We start from the raw sequence: 22,484 nt of genomic DNA, 5'->3' as shown, positions 1-22,484 counted from the left end.
GATGGTATGAATGCAAATGGGTGCATGAATGCATGAATGCAACAATCACACTCAAGGATCAAGTAAAGCACACCAAACAAAGGTCATGGGATGGATCATGTTATCCTTAATATCAACCATCCATTTTGGTGGATTATGGTTTACACCTTATCAACACCCAAGTTCCATTGATATTAAGGATACCTGAACGGATCAACCATGAATCAAAGGTTTGTTGCAAGTCACGAGCATGGAGTTTAGGTTAAGAACCACCCAAAGGGAGTGTACTAAGGTTTAAACCTGCCAAACATGTTCTACAAAAGGTTCCCATAGTCATCATCCCATCTTTCGGATATTATCGGAGAAACGACTACTCGTATTCCAAAAATATTCTCAAGAGAGACTCTTATGAGTGTAGTATCGCATAACAATCGTATCAAATCTTACACTTGAACGACTTTCGCACTACATCCTACGAATAGGCCAAGATGAGTTTGGTAAACTACGGTCCTTGGCTTCTAAGGTCTATATTGGAAAAAGTAATGTCTAACCACAACTACTTGTGTGACATTATTGATCCCAACATGACCTCCACCAAGTGAATGGGCTTGCAAGTCAACTTGCTAAGGAATAACTCCACACAAGTCGACAAGACTATGCCATTCTCCTATTCTAAGTGCACTCGAGTTCGGGTATAGAACTCATCTCACAAAGATCACCAAGCATACAAGGAATTAATATTCAAGCAATTCAATCATTACATACAATACAGTAATCCCAAATTGCATAAAAATATGTCACACAAAAAAATTTAGCATACAATACAACAAATATGAAAAGTAGGAAAAACCCACTAGGAAAATATCCTTCCCCAGCAGAGTCGCCACTTTTCTGTAGCGGGGTATTCGTTACCAAAAGAATGGTTAGAAAGCGAACAAAAACCTAAAAGTTTTATCGAATCAAAAACTAGTAAAAATGTCAGAGATCTGGGTAAGGGGGTTGGTTATGCAATGGGAAGGTATTAGGCACCCAAAGCATCCTAGGTACTCCTAGGGAGCCCTTTTCACATTTGTTCCAAAGGTTGTTATTTTGTAAAAAATTATTTGTGCAAACATGATTGAAGGGATGAGAAAAGCGTGTATGTTTATCTAATGTACTACTTACTAAAAGAAGGGTCAAAAGAAGATGAATCGCACGGATGTCGCATCCACTGCATACGTATCTCATCTGAATCTGAGAATCTGAGTCTTCGTAGCTCGGCTACCTAGGGGTTAAAGAGGAGTGTGCTCGGTAAGACATCGCATCTTATGCCTACGTATCTCATCTGGGATGAGAATCAGAGTGAAACGTAGTTCGACCACCTATGGGGTAAGGGTTGTGTTTTGGGGTGAACGACGTTACTATGCAATCTACCGGATGCTCGACCTTTGGAGACTTACTCGCCTGTAGTAGAAGGAGATAATGTGTTCTTAGGAGAAGAAAAATCAATGAGTTTGGGGTTTTAGGGATGCTCATGCAAAAAGGCAGTCCTAGATGAAGGAACCGCGCTACCTTAAATGACATGCCACGAGAGGTTATACAAAACCTAAGAAATCGGTAACATACGGGAAAAGTAAAGGGATCGAGAGATCTACCGTACGGATAAAGATCCGAAGTAACAGCAATTAGATAAATAAGAAACCCAAAGACTCTTCCAAGCTAAACACCATCAAAGAAAGTGAGTCAGTACATGTAATCGGAATAAACCTCCAGGTGGTATCCCATAAATAAATTGGAACACCAGACAAGCTATCCTTGCAAGAGTATGTGAGCCCTCACAAAAACTCAACAAACAGGTTAGAGTAATATGACGGAATTAGGAGAAAACAATGCCATAACAAACACAAAACAGGTTAGAGCAAACAGGATAGGGTAATCAATAGTTTCCCCCAAATCAAAATGTAACCACATGAATCATGCCATTAAAATTCACAAAAAGCTCACAAAAAGCAACCAAGGGTAGGAGGCCTAAACCTCTTGTCAAACACATGCATCAAAAGGGTATCAAATTCACCCATAATACCTCATACGTTCAGAACCTTCAAATTAAAAGCATAAAGTAATGGGAATAAGGCAAACCTGACTGGAGAGATCGAATGAAATTGAATTGTCCGATTGGGTTTGCAAAGCACTCTTAGGGTTTATATAAGAGGGAATTGGTTCTTTGCAGATGAGTTCCCTTCAGTCTCTGGAGGTTGCTCTGAACTCTGTTAGCTCTTCTCTCACTATCTTTTTCCTGCCAGGGTAATAGGAATAGAATGGCCTTTTGTTTCACTGAAACTCTGAATTTATAACCTGATTTTTGTGGACCTGTGGGCTCAAATGACAGAGGCCCAAGTCCAAAAATTTTCTGTTGTATTTTATTTATTTATTTATTTATTTATTTATTTATTTTCGTATTTTTCATTTTTTTTTTTTCGTTTTTCGTTTTTTTTAAACACGTGGGCTTCACCTAGCGAGCATGACAGTTCAAGAAATTCCTCAGAGCATAGGTGATTCTGGTGGCTTTTCTTGGGACTCGCTAGGCGACCCATTCTGCTCGCCTAACGAGCATGACAGCTCATGAACAAACTTTTGCTCCTTCAAGATTAATGTTTTGACTGACGAATAGACCCCATTTGAACCTGTTGGAAGTATCTCAAGTCATTCCCTTGCGTTGACTGATCATCTAAATAGAACCCACAAAGTGTCTTGGATGATACTCAAGCTTCAAACAAAAGATGTTAGTGACACATTTTTGTGCTTTTGGTTAGTAAACAAAAGTAAGAGAAACAATGATATATAATTCAAGCATGCTTGGTGAACTCAAACCAATCACAAGGAGTCCCACCCAAAGGCAAAGGGAACCAAGATGCTAAAGATCCTTGAGGTAATTCAAATGCAATGTTATGATGCCATGAGGGATCTTAGGTTCAAAATTGGGGTCTTACAGCTTGGTGGGCTCAAAAATGAAGGAAATTCAAGTCAATGATTTTTTGTTATTTTTGTGCATGTGTGGCTTTTCCACACATGTGGGAATGCATGTGCTCAAATTCCAAGGTGGATTTGGCCCAAAATACAATGCTGAATTAATTCCTAATGATTGGCACATGAGAATATTCCATGATATCATTATGAGTCCTTTTGACTTTTCATGCAAGAAAGCTTGAAAAATGACTTGCACCATTGATGAATCATGCAAAATTATAGGTCATTTTGCATGCCATTCTGAAGTACTTCTCAAAACAAAACCATAGAAAAAAGAGCCACACCAATTGGACTTGTCAATCTCAAGTTATGCCTTTTTAAAACCGTCATGCACACTTCACCATTCAAGAACCACAACTCTTCAACATTCATCATATGGCCTTGAAATAGGACTTTTGGAAAGAGGAGGCAAAGATCTACAACTGTCATGTCTGAAAAAAGTTCATTTGGAGCTTCCTTGGTGATGATTCGATTGGTACATCAGTCAAGCTTGCTAGGCGAGTGAAGTAGCGAAGGGTTCGCTAGGCGAGCACTCAGCGAGGTTCTAGCGAACACTCCCAGACTTGGATAAAAGCATATCTAGCAGTTACTCGCTAGGAGAGCATCCAACGAGTAGGTTAGCGAGCAATTCCAGTAGCAACATCATCAAGGTTCGCTGGAGCGAAGGAGGAAGCGTGGGCTTCACCTAGCGAGCATGACAATTCAGGAAGTTTTCTTCTGGGCGCAGGTGACTCAGGTGGCTTATTTTAGGGCTCGCTAGGTGAACCATTCTGCTCGCCTAGCGAGCATGGTAGCTCAGGAACAAACCTTTGTTCCTTCAAGATGAACGTTTTGAATGATGAATAGACCCCATTTGAACATGTTGGCAGTATCTCAAGTCATTCCCTAGCCATTTGACCCTCAGTTGACCAGCAGTTGACTTTTGACTTCACAGTTGAATACAAACTTCTTTGAGTGTTGAGAAAAACCCTAGTTGATGCACAATTTCCCTTGTGTTGACTGATCATTCAGATATAATCCACAAAGTGACTTGGATGATATCCAAGCTTCTTGGAAGATAAACTCTTGGAGCTAATTCTGATTGACATGATGAAATTCAATATGAAATGTTAAATGACCTAAAAGTGAATGCATGAATGAGGAGGGAAAATTTGAGGTGCTACACACGCATCTTAGCAGAACCATGTCAAAATTCCTCTTATAAAGCACATCACCTTTGAGGTACAAACTTCCAGATAATCTCCTCAGAGTCTTCCTGTCTTTAACAGATGCCCCCGACGGGTAAATCTGACTTTGGAGAAAGCATTTGATATCATAATACCATGGCTTATCATCTTTCACTTCTTCAACTGCAAACACATGAGCTGGTCTATCCAAGCGCATCATAGTGATATTGGGGACTTCATTCCAATATTTCACCATAATCATTGAAGGAAGTGTAGCAAGAGCATCTGCCATCCGATTCTCATCTCGAGGAATATGATGAAACTCAACCTCAATAAAGAAAGTTGAAATCCTCCTCGCATAATCTCTGTATGGGATGAAGCCAGGCTGATTCATCTCCCATTCACCCTTAATCTGATTAACAACAAGGGCCGAATCACCATAAACATCAAGATGTTTGATCCTAAGATCAAAACACTCTTCCAAACCCATAATATAGGCCTCATACTCCGCCATATTATTCGTGCATTTGAAAGTTAGCCTTTAATAGCTTTCTCCAAAGTTACTCTTCCAAACCCAGATTGATAATCCTCAATTGGTTGATGTGCCAAGTGGTCAGCCAAGATACTACCTTTAATAGCTTTCTGAGCTCGATACTCAATATCATACTCATACAACAGCATCTGCCAATGGGCAATCCTCCCAGTTAAAGCAGGCTTCTCAAAGATATACTTGATTGGATTCATTTTGGATATCAACCAAGTCTTATGATTTAACATATACTGGCGTAAACGCTTTGCGGCCCAAGCCAAAGCATAGCATGTCTTCTCAAGCGTTGAGTATCGAGACTCACAATCAGTGAACTTCTTACTCAAGTAGTATATTGCATATTCTTCCCTGATCCATCTTGTTGACCCAATACACAACCCATGGAGTCATCAAGCACGGTCAAGTACATAATCAACGGTCTCCCTTCCATAGGTGGAGATAAAATCAGAGGCTCAGACAAATACTCTTTGATACTATCAAATGCCTTTTGGCAATCCTCGGTCCAATCATGACGCTGATCTTTCTGGAGGAGCTTGAATATAGGCGCACATGTGGCAGTCATGTGGGATATAAATCTGGAACTATAATTCAAGCGACCAAGAAAACCTCGGACTTGCTTCTCGGTTTTGGGTGCAGGCATCTCTTGTATTGCTTTGACCTTGGCAGGATCAACTTCAAAACCTCTCTCACTGACAATAAAGCCCTATAACTTGCCGGAATGGACTCCAAATGTACACTTGTTCGGATTCAGGCGGAGCTTGTACTTCCTCAAATGCTGGAAAACCTTCAACAAGTTCTCTACATGTTCAACTTCCGTTTTCGAATTTGCAATTATATCATCAACATTCACCTCAATCTCCTTGTGCATCATATCATGAAACAAGGTAGTCATAGGTCGTTGATACGTGGCTCCGGTGTTCTTCAAATTGAAGGGCATCACTTGATAACAGAATGTTCCCCAAGGTGTGATGAATGTTGTCTTCTCCATATCCTCGGGTGCCATTTTAATCTGGTTATAACCGGAAAATCCGTCCATAAATGAGAAGACATTGAATTTAGTTGTATTGTCTACCAACATATCAATATGTGGTAGAGGAAAATCATCTTTCGGGCTAGCTTTATTCAAGTCTCGATAGTCCACACACATTCAGACTTTTCCATCTTTCTTAGGCACGGGCACAATATTGGCCACCCATTGAGGATATGTAGAAGTCACCAGAAACCCCATATCAATTCGCTTCTGAACTTCTTCTTTAATCTTCACTGCCATATCAGGATGAGTTCTTCTGAGCTTCTGCTTCACCGTAACACACTCAGGCTTCAAAGGCAAGAAATGTCGCACGATATCAGTATCTAGACCAGGCATGTCTTCATACGACCAGGCAAAGACGTCGACATATTCTCGTAGCAACTCAATCAACCCTTTCTTCACAGACTCTTCCAGGAGTGCCCCACTCTTTACTTCAGGAATGCAGTCTTCAGACCCCAAGTTGATTGTTTCCAGGTTTTCAAGATGCGGCTGAATGATCTTTTCCTCGTGTTCAAGAAAATGGGTAATCTCATCAGGAATCTCTTCAACATCATCTCCTTCTGCCTCAAATACATCGAACAATGATGTTTACCGACACCAAAAAGGAAAGGACACACACGGGTGTTGACATAACGATTTTTGTAGACACCATGAGAGGAATGCCATTTGCTGATGGCCAACGATTGGAATTTGATGCTTATCGACATCGAAAGATGATGTTCGCCGACATCAAAGAAAAGCATAGACATTTACGGGGATCAACACGACACTTACCGGTATTGCAAGGATGATATTTACATATGTCAAAATAAGGCAGAAACTTACTGGTGACTAAATCGGAAGAGAATCAAGCTTTCCTTACACAGACTGGTGAGAAAATAAATCTCACTGGGATTATCGATTCTGAATGTTGCCAAGAGCAACTATTGTAAATATGCTACACTGATGTTGAAAAATGATTCGTCTCTTCCGGAGGTATGATCCAATCTGGTTTAATACATGTATGCATATGTTTGAGTTTTCCATGGCGTAATGCTCCATACTGAATGGAAATGCTACGCGATTTGAGAATGCGAATGAAAATGATGATTACTACATGCAAGATGCAACGGGAGGAGAACTCCTGCTGGGAAAGCAAATGATCACTTTACGGAACACACAATTTCTGATTCGATCTTCCAACTCTGTGGGGACATACAACAATTCCGCTGAGGATACTTACTGGTCTGACATTCTCGGAACGGTAGAGAAACTAACTCAACTGGGGAGTCACTTATTGGGAAAACACCAACCTCTCGACCATGCTGGGGAAACAAATTCTGAACTCGACTTAGACGACCTAACTTCTTACATGACTGGACAGTGTTGAAACAAACAGGGTCTTCCTTCGAACAAACTTTGGCTCATCTTCTTTAGCCATCAATCAAAGATAGTAACCTGCAAAACGGCAAGACATACATGCCCCAGGGGATCGTATAGACAAAATATACTCAAGTATACTCAACATTCAAAATGATTTTCAGATGTTTTATCTTTCCGCACGTCATTGTCTAGCCTTCATGTTTTTAGATGCAATGTTTATCAAAAATTCGGACGTTTTTTGCAAACAAAACAGTAGAATGAAAAAACCAAGAGAGCAATTTGACTGAATAACGACTTTTATTGATTGAAAATGGCCTATAAAGGAAAATACATCAGGAAGCAATTCCTAGGAAGAGGTAATTGCGCCAAAAGAGAAAATAAACTATCCTATTGGCAATGTGAACACGATATTCCACTATTTTCCAATTCTGTTATGACTCATAGATCTTCAATTTCCCCAAATTCTTTGCTTTCTGAGAAGAGTGATTGGACCGATCATATCCTTCAAGATGGTAGACACAGAAACACGATAAAGTATAGATAACTCAGACTGTAGTCTTCACTTTAATCCATCTTTTGCCTGGACTGCCTTTTCAGGTTTTCAATCCACCGGGATACCCATTTTTGCCTAAGTCGCCTTTGCAGGTTTTCGACTTACCGGGTGTACATATTATTTTTATTCTTTATCCCTAACTTTTGCCTGAAACTTTTTCTTTTCTTTTTCTCTTGGTTCGCCGGGATGCCCTTTTTTGCCTGGACTTTCTTTCTTTGTCCAGCGGGTCAGTTTATGCGAAGTATTTTTTGACTACATCTGAATTCACAGGAGACGGAAAATCTTCACCATCCATAGTTGTAAGCATCAAGGCTCTACCAGAAAATACCTTTTTAACAACATATGGACCATCATAATTCGGAGTCCATTTGCCCCTGTTATCTGTACCGGGAGGAAGGATCCTCTTCAAAACTAAGTCACCTATCTGATAGCTTCGAGGATGCACTTTCTGATCAAAGGCCTTCTTCATCCTTCCCTGATATAGTTGTCCATGGCACACAGCTGCTAATCGCTTTTCCTCAATTAAATTTAACTCATCAAACCTGGCTTGAACCCACTCAGCCTCGTCAAGTTTTACATCCATCATCACCCTCAAAGAAGGGATTTCAACTTCTACTGGCAAGACTGCCTCCATGCCATACACAAGTGAAAACGGAGTTGCCCCGGTTGACGTACGCACTGAGGCACGATACCCATGTAAAGCGAAAGGAAACATCTCATACCAATCCTTGTATGTCACAACCATCTTTTGCACAATCTTCTTAATGTTCTTGTTTGCCGCCTCTACAACACCATTCATCTTTGGTCTGTAAGGAGAAGAATTATCGTGTTCAATCTTAAAGTCTTTGCAAAGCTCTTTCATCATCTTATTATTGAGATTCAAACCATTATCAATGATGATTCTCTCAGGAACCCCATAACGACAGATAATTTCTTTCTTAATGAATCGAGCAACCACTTGTCTGGTAACATTGGCATAGGAAGCTGCTTCCACCCACTTGGTAAAGTAATCAATCGCGACTAGGATGAAGCGATGTCCATTAGAAGCAGTAGGTTCAATCTTTCCAATCATATCGATGCCCCACATCGCGAATGGCCAAGGAGAATTCATAATATTCAGAGGGTTTAATGGTACATGCACTTTATCTGCATAGATCTGACATTTGTGGCACTTCCGAGCGTATTTGAAACAATCAGATTCCATGGTTATCCAGTAATAACCGACTCTTAACAACTTCTTGGCCATTGCATGACCACCAGCATGGGTACCGAAAGATCCCTCGTGTACTTCTTGCATTAACATGTTCGCTTCGTGTCTAACCACGCATCTGAGCAGAACCATGTCAAAGTTCCTCTTGTACAACACATTATCCTTGTTCAAGTAAAAGCTTCCACCTAGCCTTCTCAGTGTCTTCTTATCATTCTTTGACGCTCCTTCAGGATACTCTTGGCTTTTGAGGAAATTCTTAATATCATAAAACCACGGCTTCTCATCAATAACAGACTCGGCTGCAAACACATACGCAGGCCTCTCGAGTCGATTCATAGCAACGTGTGGCACATGATTCTGCCAATGAAATTTGATCATGGAAGACAATGTGGCTAAGGCATCAGCCATTTGATTTTCATCTCGGGGTACATGATACAACTTTATTGTCTTGAAGAAAGTCAAGATCCTTCTGGTGTAATCTTTATAAGGAATCAAATGCGGCTGATGAGTATTCCAGTCTCCATTGACTTGGTTAATCACTAGAACAGAATCTCCATAAATGTCTATAGTTTTGATCCTTAGATCGACGACTTCCTCAATCCCCATGATACAGGCCTCGTACTCAGCTTCTTTGTTGGTTACTTCAAAAGTCAATCTGGCAGAAAAAGGTATTTGTGCACCTTTAGGATTAATGAGTACTGCCCCAACACCATTTCCATTTACATTTACCGCCCCATCAAACATCAGTGTCCACTTGTCATCGGGATCCGGTCCTTCCTCGACAAAAGGCTCTTCACAATCTTTCATCTTTAAGTACATGATATCTTCATCTGGGAATTCAAACATCATCGGCTGATAGTCATCAATTGGTTGCTCGGCAAGGTAATCAGACAGAATACTACCCTTGATGGCCTTTTGCAACGTGTACTGGATATCATACTCTGTCAAAACCATCTGCCAACGAGCCACTCGTTCGGTAAGAGCCGGCTTTTCAAAGATATACTTTATTGGGTCCACCTTAGAAATCAACAAGGTAGTATGGTTCAACATATACTGTTTTAGTCGGCGAGCAGCTCATGCCAAAGCGCAGCAAGTTTTCTCGAGCAGCGAATATCTTGTTTCACAGTCGGTAAACTTTTTGCTAAGGTAGTATATTGCATGCTCTTTTTGACCAGACTCGCATGTTGTCCCAATACACACCCCATCGAATTCTCTGTTACCAAAAGGTACATTATCAGAGGCCTCCTAGGAACTGGAGGTATAAGAGTTGGAGGTTTCTGCAAATATTCTTTTATCTTATCAAAAGATTTTTGACAATCATCGTTCCACCTGATTGCTTGATCTTTTCTTAGCAATTTAAATATCGGTTCGCACGTAGCTGTTAGGTGAGATATGAACCGCGCAATGTAGTTCAGCCTCCCTAAAAACCCACGAACCTGCTTTTCCGTTCTTGGTTCAGGCATTTCTTGAATAGCTTTTACTTTCGCCGGATCAACCTCAATCCCTTTCTCACTGACAATGAAACCTAACAGCTTTCCAGATCTCACTCCAAATGTACACTTGTTTGGATTCAGCCTCAGTTTGAAGTTTCTCAATCTTTCAAACAACTTTTGGAAGTTTACCAAGTGCTCCTCTTCTGTCTGAGACTTCGCAATCATATCATCCACGTACACTTCAATTTCTTTGTGCATCATGTCATGAAAGAGAGTCGTCATAGCTCTTTGGTAGGTAGCACCGGCGTTCTTCAACCCAAATGGCATTACCTTATAACAGAACGTGCCCTAAGGTGTAATGAATGTCGTCTTCTCCATGTCTTCTGGCGCCATCTTGATCTGATTATAGCCAGAAAATCCATCCATGAAAGAGAAAACCGAGGACTGAGCAGTGTTATCGACCAATACATCAATGTGAGGTAATGGGAAGTCATCTTTCGGGCTGGCTCTGTTTAAATCTTGGTAATTGACACATATCCTGACTTTACCATCCTTCTTCGGCACGGGTACGAAGTTGGCCACCCAAGGGGGATAATTGGTAACCGCTAGGAAACCTGCATCCAACTGTTTCTGAACCTCCTCTTTGATCTTGACAGCCATATCAGGACTAGTTCTGCGAAGCTTCTACTTTACCGAAGGACAATCTTCTCTGAGAGGTAGCTTGTGCGCCACAATATCTGTATCCAAACCAGGCATATCTTGATACGACCATGCGAATACGTCCACATATTCTTGCAGCATTTCAATCAGCCCTCTCTTGACCTTTTCCTCTAAAGTAGCCCCTATCTTGATCTCTTTCTTTGCATCCTCAGTACCAAGGTTAATGACTTCCAACTCTTCCTGATGAGGTTGAATGACCCTTTCCTCCCGTTTCAATAGTCTGGCCAATTCTTTGGGGAGTTCACAATCTTCTTTATTCTCCTCTTCGGCTTGGTAAATGGGATTATTGAAGTCATACTGAGCCATAACATAACTGTTTTTAATGGAATCCGCAAGATCAATTCTGCACGAACGGTGTTTCATGCTTTATTTTAGAAAAGAGTTCAAGGAAGTCACAAAAAAAAATTGCCATTTTTATTGTTTTGAAAATGAAAGTAATAAAAACAGAAAGACAGTGAACACAAATTTGATTGCAAAACGTCCTTTATTGATGATAATCATTGAAAATTTAAAACATGATGTGGCCCTACAATGAACCACTACGCCTTGGGCAGAGCGTAGGGCTTTCATGCAAAATGAAAAACAGAAGAAAATTACTCTGTCTGAAGAGTAACTTGGACTATTTCTTCAAAAGTCTAGTTGTTGATCTTCTCCCTTGGAGCACACGGGCGCACCCAATTATCCATATCACAATCACTGTCACCATCTTTATTGTCTGTTGCAAAGACATCACCGTGATTCATTAATCCAGCACTAGTGAAACTACACGACCCTTTCTGATTCTAGACACCCTGCTCTGATGATTGAAAAGGCTGATAACCAATGCCAAACATGTCTTCTTTTACGGGCACAACAATGGTGGTAGGAGTACTGATAGTTACTGGAGCAAATATGGTTACGGGCGCAGCTACGGTCACAGGAGTACTAATAGTCACAGGCGCACTAATAGTTCTTGGAGCACGTACATGACCTTCTGACGGCGTAAAGTAAATGGTAACAGTCGATACCTCTTCACGGTCTTTCACTACTCGATCAAACTGTAAACAACCTTCATTCATCAATTCCTAGATACCTTTTTTCAATTTCACACAGCCGTTTTCATGATTACCACAATCTGAACAATTCTTGTCACATCCCGGGAATACTCCCCCTCTAAGCAGACGTTCCTTCACTACAAACAGCGAAGTCTGAACATCATTAACATCGACTACCAAGTTCAAATTTTCCCCCTCTTCCATACTGTTTATTCTGGGCCCTCCATGCTAAGGCATCGGATTATTCACCACATTCGGAGTAGGAGCAAAGTTAATCGTCTTGGCATCAATCAAGTCTTGAACTTTATGGTGAAAAGCCCGACAATTCTTGATGTGGTGCCCTGGCGCACCAGAATGAAAATCACAACGGACATTAGCATCATAACCAGCGAGAATCCTTGTTAATGGAGCCATAGTGTGAAGTTCAACAAACTTTAACCTGAGCAGTTCAGGGATTAATTCATCATAAGTCATTGGCAACGGATCAAAATGACGATCTGACATTCTTTGTCTTGGTTGGAATTGGCGTTGCTGTTGTTGTTGTGGTTGTCCTCTTTGTGGTTGTTGAGGTTGGTTGCTGGAATAGTCACAGCAGCAACTTGACGGTATTGTTGTCCTCTGTTTCCATTTCTCTAATTATGTATAGCATTTGTCTCACCCTCTCTCCTTCTGGGTACCCCTGAAAATGGTTTCTTAGCATATGAATAACTTGAAGAACCAGGGTCTTGGATTTTTCCCGCTTTGATAAGACTTTTTATTCTTTCTCCGCAAATCACAACATTCGAAAAACTACCAAATTGGCAACCTCCCATACGATCCATGAATACACCTTGCAGGGTTCCAATGAACATATCAGTCAATTCTCTCTCCAACATCGGAGGTTGTACTCTCGCAGCTAGTTCATGCCACCTCTGGGCGTATTCCTTGAAACTCTCACCGGTCTTTTGAAACAAACTCTGCAACTGGGTTCTGCTTGGAGCCATGTCTATGTTATGCTTGTACTGCCTCAGAAAAGCTTCACCTAACCCTCTCCAGCTTTTGACAGATTCTTTTTTCAAGTCCATGTACCAATCCAAAGGGGCTCCTGACAAGTTGTCTTGGAAAAAGTACATCCACATTTTTTCATCATCAGTATAAGCGGATATTTTTCGGTAGTAAGCATGCACATGAGTTCGGGGACAAGAAGTGCCATTGTACTTGTCGAAAGATGGCGCTTTGAACTTGTACGGGATCCTCAACCCATCAACTAAACCCATATTAGTAACATCGAAACCCAAAGAATTTTGGCACTACATGGCGCGAATCTTTTCAGCAAGGGCGTCAACCTTTCTATCACTCTCTTCCGCCTTTCCAAATTCATCATCATCACTGATAATAGTGAACATATCTTCTTGCTTGTCAACCAAATGAGAAGGATGGTGAACTGGAGCACGTTCCGCTTGAGCGTTAGCAGCCTCTGTAATGATGGGTTGTCCATTGATACTAATACCACACAATTCATCACCGGTAGCATAGTTGTTGACAGGGCTGGTAGCAACAGCGGTGTCATTGACAGGGGTTCCTTCTGGCAGATTCTGACCGACAGAGGGAATCACAGTTTCTTGTCTCTGGACTAAGGCTCGGAGTTCCTCTTGCCCTTGCACTACCCCTTGCATCATACTCATGAACTGGGCCATGTTGGTCCTCATCTCTGCTAGCTCTGCTTGAAATTGATCCATCAACTTTTGTTGATTCTGCCTTGTTGCGTAACGGTGCGGACGATACTCAGCAATCCTGCCTGAAACGGGAACAAGGATGAGAAATCCTCCTCAAGAACACCTGTAATGATGCAAGAATGATATGTGTATGATGCGTATGCTATGTTTTATCATTTCTCAGGTATTCAAGAGTCTCATCCACCTTTGAAAAATGGCAACCTGCACCCGTAAGCGAAACATAAACAACAAAGAAGCAACATACATTGGACGGCAAGCAAAAGTGAAACATCAATAAACTCATCCATAGACATAAGAAATAAGGTTCATACAAACATAGTTCAAGCAAAGATTCAGTTCATCAGTGTAGAACAAGGAATCCCATCCAACAATCCTGGAGGTGATTCTCAAAATAAACAACAAGACAAACTAGGGAAGTCGTCCTTCAGGAATGAGAGTCTGCAGAGGTACCAGCTCAACCACTATCTTCAACAATGCCAAGATATCCCCATACTGATCACCAAAAACTTTCTGATTACGGTCGGTCACGAGATTACCCAATTCTTCCAAAGATGTCAATGGCTCACGGTAAAAGCTGTAGGTGCAAGTCTTCCTCTTCAACTCTGGAATGGCAGCCATCTCTCGGTGTGAACAGACTCCTGAATAAACCTGAAAAATGATATGCATATGCGGGTTAACTTTTTGTTTTTTTAACTTTATTTTTTTGAAAATGAACATGCTATGATGCAAAATGATGAAACAATGACTGGTTGGCTGTGTATCACAAGGCACAGGATCAGAACTTCAGCATGAATTCGGAACCGGGAACCATAGAACACAGTCATCAACTTAGAACCCATACTTCAGAACCAACGGTCACCAACAAGAACCAAACAAAAGTCACCAACAAGACACGGTCACCAACAGAACAAGTCACCATCAATACCTGTAAATGATTCATTCCCGCCCCACTCACGGGTGTAATCTAGGCCAGGGCAAGGTCAAGAGAAACGCAGGATAAACAATCCTTTCAAGAATATCATCATATGCACACCAGGTGTATGCAACGATAATACCCCATCAGAATCTGAACTGCTCGTGATACCATGTTCCGCTAAGTGGCGCCATACCACCCGCTTCCCATGAATCACTTTATTCCTAGGTGTCCTAAAGTTCACTCATAGCCTGTGTATTGGGCCTTTTACCTCTTGTGACTCCCACCCAACAGCGAAATAGATACACAGCCAACACAGTATGCATGAAACAGTAAAGCGCACAGAGGATGCAATGCAAGCAGATAAGTATGCAAAGCAATAAATAAATAACACACAATATATAATAAACAAACAAACGCTAGGAAAGGCCCACTAGGGAAAATAAGTCCCCAACAGAGTCGCCAGTTGTCGCTCCCCGGATTTCCCGAATCCAAGTACAAACGCGAAAAGAGGTGGCGCGGAAAAAAGAGTAGAGTCGCCAGCTATGTACTTTTATCCCAAGAGGAGGGAAAGATAGTACTGCATAACCAAGAGGAAACAGATAAAACAAAGTCTCGAACCAAAAAACACTGAGTAAGGGGGCCGGTTATGTGAAGGGAAGGTTATCGCACCCCTTCACGTCTGTGGTACTCCACAGGATCCACGCTTGCTATTTATGTCTAAAGTGTGTGTATAAAAGTCCTATATGCGATGCGAAAGGGAGAAAATCAAAGTAGGGAAAAGAAAGAGTTATTGCTCGCACAGGCCCTACCCTACTGCATACGTATCTCAAGAAGGATTGAGAATCAGAGCACCGTAGCTCGGCTAACCTATTTTTGTTTGTTTTGTGTTTTTTAGAGGAACGACGTTACTATGTAATCTACCGGATGCTCGACCTTTGGAGACTTACTCACCTGTAGTAGAAGGAGTTAACGTGTTCTTACGAAAAGAAAATCAAAGAGTTTGTTTGTGTTTTAGGAATGCTCATGCAAAGAAGGAAGTCCTAGACGAAGGAACCGTGCTACCTTAATTAACATGCAGACGAGAGACTATACGAAGCCTAGCAGTCCTATGGGGAGACGATCACACCATAGGTAGAGCTTTAAAGTAAACACACCAACAAGGGGGCTCAAACATACATAGGTAGAGCTTTAGCAAGAGGGGTCATATCAACCTCGACAAACAAGCCATGGAAAGGTGATCAAGTGGGCTCTTAACCACTGACATTGAACGTCAGGGTGAGCAGATCAAAAGGCTAATGAGGATAAGACCTCATAGCTCTTAACCCTAGACAAGGTGAGCTCATGACAAGCGTGGGGGTTCAGAAAGATGAAACCCTCTCCACTGACTGACCGGACAAAAGATCTTGGGCTTTTGTTCTAAAGCACCGACACGTACTGCGAGCATGAAGAACGACACACTGAATAACGGGGGATTGACTACTAATCCCTTTTATCCGTCAATTGCCTCTTCATGGAGGTCTTTAGCACTGGTGCCTCCTCTTGGAGGTCTTTGGGCACAAAAGTAAACACACAAAAACATTGCCTCCTATCGAAGTCTTCCAGCTAAGAAAGTGGTAAAATGCTGAAAAAATGTAAAAGGGACCAAGAGATCAACCACACGGATAAAGATCCGAAGTAACATCAACTAAAGAAACAAGAAACCCAGAGGTCTCTCAAGCTAGCACCATCAAAGAAAACAAGTCAGCAAAGCAATCAGAATAAATCTCCAAATGGTATCCCACAAATAAAGTGGAATACCAAGCAAGCTATCTCTTCAAGACTCATGTGAGCCCTCACAAAAACTCAACAAACACGTTAGAATAACAAGATGGGGTGCAATCAAAATTATAGGTCATTTTGCATGCCATTCTAAAGTACTTCTCAAAATAAAACCATAGCAAAAAGAGCCACATCAATTGGACTTAACAATCTCAAGTTATGCCTTTTTAAAACCTTCATGCACACTTCACCATTCAAGAACCACAACTCTTCAACCATTCATCATATGGCCTTGAAATAGGACTTTTTGGAAAGGGGAGGCAAAGATATACAACTGTCATGTCTAAAAAAAGTTCATTTGGAGCTTCCTTGGTGATGATTCGATTGGTACATCAGTCAAGCTCGCTAGGCGAGTGAAGTAGTGAAGGGTTCGCGAGGCGAGCACTCAGCGAGGTTCCAGCGAACACTCCAAGACTTGGATAAAAGCATAGCTAGCAGTTACTCGCTAGGCGAGCATCCAACGAGCAGGTTAGCGGGCAATTCCAGTAGCAACATCATCAAGGTTCGCTGGAGCGAAGGAGGAAGCGTGGGCTTCGCATAGCGAAGGATTGCTCGCCTAGCGAGCATGACAGTTCAGGAAGTTTTCTTCTGGGCGCAGGTGATTCAGTTGGCTTATTTTAGGGCTCGCTCGGCGAACCATTCTGCTCGCCTAGCGAGCATGACAGCTCAGGAACAAACCTTTGTTCCTTCAAGATGAACGTTTTAAATGATGAATAGACCCCATTTGAACATGTTAGAAGTATCTCAAGTCATTCCTTAGCCATTTGACCCTCAGTTGACCAACAGTTGACTTTTGACTTCACAGTTGAATACAAACTTCCTTGAGTGTTGAGAAAAACCCTAGTTGATGCATAATTTCCCTTGTGTTGACTGATCATTCAGATATAACCTACAAAGTGACTTGGATGATATCCAAGCTTCTTGGAAGATAAACTCTTGGAGCTAATTCTGATTGACATGATGAAATGCAATATGAAATGTTAAATGACCTAAAAGTGAATGCATGAATGAGGAGGGCAAATTTGAAAGTTAGCCTTTAATAGCTTTCTCCAAAGTTACTCTTCCAAACCCAGACTGATAATCCTCAATTGGTTGATGTGCCAAGTGGTCAGCCAAGATACTACCTTTAATAGCTTTCTGAGCTCGATACTCAATATCATACTCAAACAACAGCATCTGCCAATGGGCAATCCTTCCAGTTAAAGCAGGCTTCTCAAAGATATACTTGATTGGATTCATTTTGGATATCAACCAAGTCTTATGATTTAACATATACTGGCGTAAACGCTCAGCGGCCCAAGCCAAAGCATAGCATGTCTTCTCAAGCGTTGAGTATCGAGACTCACAATCAGTGAACTTCTTACTCAAGTAGTATATTGCATATTCTTCCTTGATTCATCTTGTTGACCCAATACACAACCCATGGAGTCATCAAGCACGGTCAAGTACATAATCAATGGTCTCCCTTCCATAGGTGGAGATGAAATCAGAGGCTCAGACAAATACTCTTTGATACTATCAAATACCTTTTGGCAATCCTCGGTCCAATCATGACGCTGATCTTTCTGGAGGAGCTTGAATATAGGCGCACATGTGGCAGTCATGTGGGATATAAATCTGGAACTATAATTCAAGCGGCCAAGAAAACCTCGGACTTGCTTCTCAGTTTTGGGTGCAGGCATCTCTTGTATTGCTTTGACCTTGGCAGGATCAACTTCAAACCCTCTCTCACTGACAATAAAGCCCTATAACTTGCCGGAATGGACTCCAAATGTACACTTGTTCGGATTCAGGCGGAGCTTGTACTTCCTCAAACGCTGGAAAAGCTTCAACAAGTTCTCTACATGTTCAACTTCCGTTTTCGAATTTGCAATTATATCATCAACATACACCTCAATCTCCTTGTGCATCATATCATGAAACAAGGTAGTCATAGCTCGTTGATACGTGGCTCCAGTGTTCTTCAAACTGAAGGGCATCACTTGATAACAGAATGTTCACCAAGGTGTGATGAATGTTGTCTTCTCCATATCCTCGGGTGCCATTTTAATCTGGTTATAATCGGAAAATCCGTCCATAAATGAGAAGACATTGAATTTAGCTGTATTGTCTCCCAACATATCAATATGTGGTAGAGGAAAAGCATCTTTCGGGCTAGCTTTATTCAAGTCTCGATAGTCCACACACATTCAGACTTTTCCATCTTTCTTAGGCACGGGCACAATATTGGCCACCCATTGAGGATATGTAGAAGTCACCAGAAACCCCATATCAATTCGCTTCTGAACTTCTTCTTTAATCTTCACTGCCATATCAGGATGAGTTCTTCTGAGCTTCTGCTTCACCGTAACACACTCAGGCTCCAAAGGCAAGAAATGTTGCACGATATCAGTATCTAGACCAGGCATGTCTTCATACGACCAGGCAAAGACGTCGACATATTCTCGTAGCAACTCAATCAACCCTTTCTTCATAGACTCTTCCAGGAGTGCCCCAATCTTTACTTCAGGAATGCAGTCTTCAGACCCCAAGTTGACTGTTTCCAGGTTTTCAAGATGCGGCTGAATGATCTTTTCCTCGTGCTCAAGAAAATGGGTATTCTCATCAGGAATCTCTTCAACATCATCTCCTTCTGCCTTAAATACAGGGAATTCAAAGTTGGGAGATGGCATTGGATCATTATTTTCAATGGGTTTGATCAACCTGCATAATAATTTTGAGTATAAAAGAGATTTTAGAATTCAAACAAGGCAAATCATTATGCAGATGAAAAGATTGATTTTATTCTCTTTTTAGGGTTTTATGGTGATCACCTATTTCATGCAAAAAAGCAAAAAGGGAAAATAATTTGGAAAAACAAACATTTAACATGTAATTTTTGAATGAATATCATTGTATTAATCATATATGTGCGTACAATGTCATCACTTCTTCTTTTGGCATGGGAGAAGGGTTTTCAAACAAAATGAACATATTACGTGGACTTGTGGATAACTGTTGGAACATCAACAACGACCAAATTATTGCAGATTCCACCAGGGATGACGAAGTTGCCCAGATCTTCCTCTTCATCATCTTACACTATGGCAGCAACCTCTTGATCTTCAACAGTGTGGATGAAACCTCCACTCTGGAACAACCCACGCTTATTGGAAATGCCTGAAGAATACCCTATGCCAGCCCGGGATTTATTATCTTCCATCTTGATCATTTGTCCTAAACCAGTAGTTGCACCATGCTCAATGGCCAACTTAGCATCATTGTAGGAAGCAAATGAAGAAAGTCCTTTCCTTGAAGGCTCAGCAATAGACAAGGCTCTGAACGGAGTCCCAACCTCATCCTCAGCGTCAATATAGGAAAAGGAAGATAAATGGCTAACCAAGAGAGCCATCTCTCCCCCTATCACCACCAACTTTTTATTTTTCACAAATTTTAACTTCTGGTGTAGGGTGGATGTCACGACCCCTGCCTTGTGAATCCATGGTCTGCCAAGCAAACAAGTGTATGATGGATGGATATCCATGACCTGGAAAGTGATCTAGAAATCACTAGGTCCAGTCTTGATCGAGATTTCTACTTCACCGATTACAGTTTTCCTCGATCCATCGAAAGCTTTCACTACCACTCCACTTTGCCTCATGGGAGGCCCCTGATAAGAAAGTTTCGCCAGAGTGGATTTTGGCAACACATTAAGCGACGATCCTGTGTCTACTAACACATTAGACAAGGCGTCGCAAAAGCTCAAATTGTTACAAGCGGTTATGTTTGCAACAATGCTATCAAACTGCTCAATGGTGACATCGTGATCCACGTATGCCACGTCCAACACCCTTTGTAAAGCTTCACGGTGTGGCACAGAATTCATCAACAAAGATAGGACAAATATCTTTGATGGAGTTTGTAGCAGCTGATCAACAATATTATATTCGCTCCTTTTGATGAGCCTCAACATATCATCACAATCCTCTTTCAAAATGCCATGCTGGCCAACCAGGACAGGAGTTTTCATAGATTTATCAACAACAGGGTTAAAACCCTTCATAACAAGTGCCTGATTGGAAGAAGAAGTCCCCATAGGATCGGCAGAATTAACCATAATTCTCTTCCAAACGTCTTCATGGGGTTTCGGCGGCGCTGAGAAAACACGACCACCGCGGGTCACACCACTGACGTCAGAGATGCTTACTACAGAAGTTGAGGGCAACGACACCTCCTTTCCATCTTCTAGCATTACTGTGTTGTACCTGTAAGGAACAACCTTGTCCCGCTGGCTTGATCACAAGAGTGGGAGATACCTTCTTCTTGCTGCCATCATACTTGACGACAACAGGCTCTGGTATTTTGACTACAAGAGAAATTACATCAACTTCATCCTCATTGCGATTCTGAAGTATCTCAATAATACCCTGATCCAGCATCTCTTGGTTGTGCTTTCTTACTTGTCGGCATCCTCTTTCGTTGATAGTGCACACATGGCACCTATCATGGTCATGCTCGTAGTGACTGTACCCACATAGCAGTTTATGCATCTCGACCAAATATTGCCTGATATCACTGACATACAGGACTTTATATTTACCAGGGCATCCCTGGACCATATTCACATCAACTTTCCCATGCTCGGGCAATGGGTTCTTCTTGACATTAGGACCTATGTCCTCGAAAAACAAAATCCCACTTCTCACAAGGTCTTGCACCTTGGTCTTCAGGGGATACAAATTCTCCACATCATGTCCGGGGGCACCAGAATGATATACACAATGTAGTCCAGGCTTGTACCACCACTGAGGGTTGGTCGGTACAACAGGAGGGTCACGTGGAGTAATTAATTTTCTATCAATCAGAGATGGATAGAGCTCAGCGTATGTCATCGGAATTGGATCAAAAGTGACCCTCTTCCTCTCGTAGTTGCTGGTGTTATTGTTGTTTCGAGGCTGGTAGGCCTGCTTTTGCTGACGATGTTGTTGTTATTGTTGATGATGATGCACTTCCCTAAAGGCAGGTGCTATATGAGCCCCCTGGTGTTGGCTAACGGCAGGGCACACGTTCTTCCTCTTCATAGAGGGTCTTCTCTTGATACGGGAAGACACAACATGTGCCTCTCCCTCCTTCTTCTTCGCAAAGCTCCCATACCTCTTTGTTGAAGAGCCTTCATCCTTAGTCAAACGTCCCTCGCGGACCCCTTCTTCCAGTCTCATTCCCATATTCACCATCTCGGTGAAGTCTGAGGGAGCACTGGCTATCATTCTCTCATAGTGGAAAGAACTCAAAGTCTTCAAAAATATTTTTGTCATTTCTTTCTCTTCAAGGGGTGGCACAATCTGAGCGGCCAACTCACGCCATCTCTGGGCGTACTCTTTGAAAGTCTCCTTCTCTTTCTGGGACATTGCCCTCAGTTGGTCCCTATCATGAGAAATATCTACATTGTATTTGTATTGCTTGACGAAGGCCTCGCCAAGATTTTTAAAAGAGAGGATGTTCGCACTATCCAAACCTATGTACCACCGGAGAGCAGCACCGGACAAATTGTCCTGGAAGTAGTGGATAAGAAGCTGATCGTTATCAGTTTGCGTGGACATCTTACGAGCATACATCAGAAGATGGCTGAGAGGGAAAGTGTTAACGTTGGGCACAAGGCACAACTCAGCAACACTTTTACCAAAGAGGTCCTTACCGCTTAGAGTCTTCATTTCCTTAAGCAGCTCAAGGAATTGGTCTTTCATTTCGTCCATCTTCTCATAAACATCTGGGCCCTCAGATGGCTCAGAATGATAGATGGTGTCTTCAACTCTTGGCAAGGTGTGCACAACGGGAGGTAGCACAGAAAGGATCGGGCTAGATGCCGACAGAGAAGCGAGAGTGGGAACAAAACCCTCGGGCACAAAGTTGACGGGCATCCCCCAGGGGAACCCGGTTGGCAAAGTAGGCGCAAAATGAGTTGTTGCGGCATACATAGTTGAAGAAGCGGCCTCTGATATAACAATCCTCACGGGAG

General features: G+C 41.9%; 1 pseudogene; it reads right to left on the bottom strand.

The window, feature by feature from the left end:
• Positions 1 to 7,875: 7,875 nt before the first annotated feature.
• LOC127095126 (uncharacterized) overlaps positions 7,876 to 22,484 on the bottom strand; it is a 56,434-nt pseudogene continuing 41,825 nt past the window's right edge.

The sequence above is a fragment of the Lathyrus oleraceus genome, chromosome 6 (genome assembly GCF_024323335.1).
Source record: "Lathyrus oleraceus cultivar Zhongwan6 chromosome 6, CAAS_Psat_ZW6_1.0, whole genome shotgun sequence".
NCBI classification, from domain to species: Eukaryota; Viridiplantae; Streptophyta; class Magnoliopsida; order Fabales; family Fabaceae; genus Lathyrus; species Lathyrus oleraceus.
This window is presented reverse-complemented; position numbering and strand designations above follow the sequence as displayed.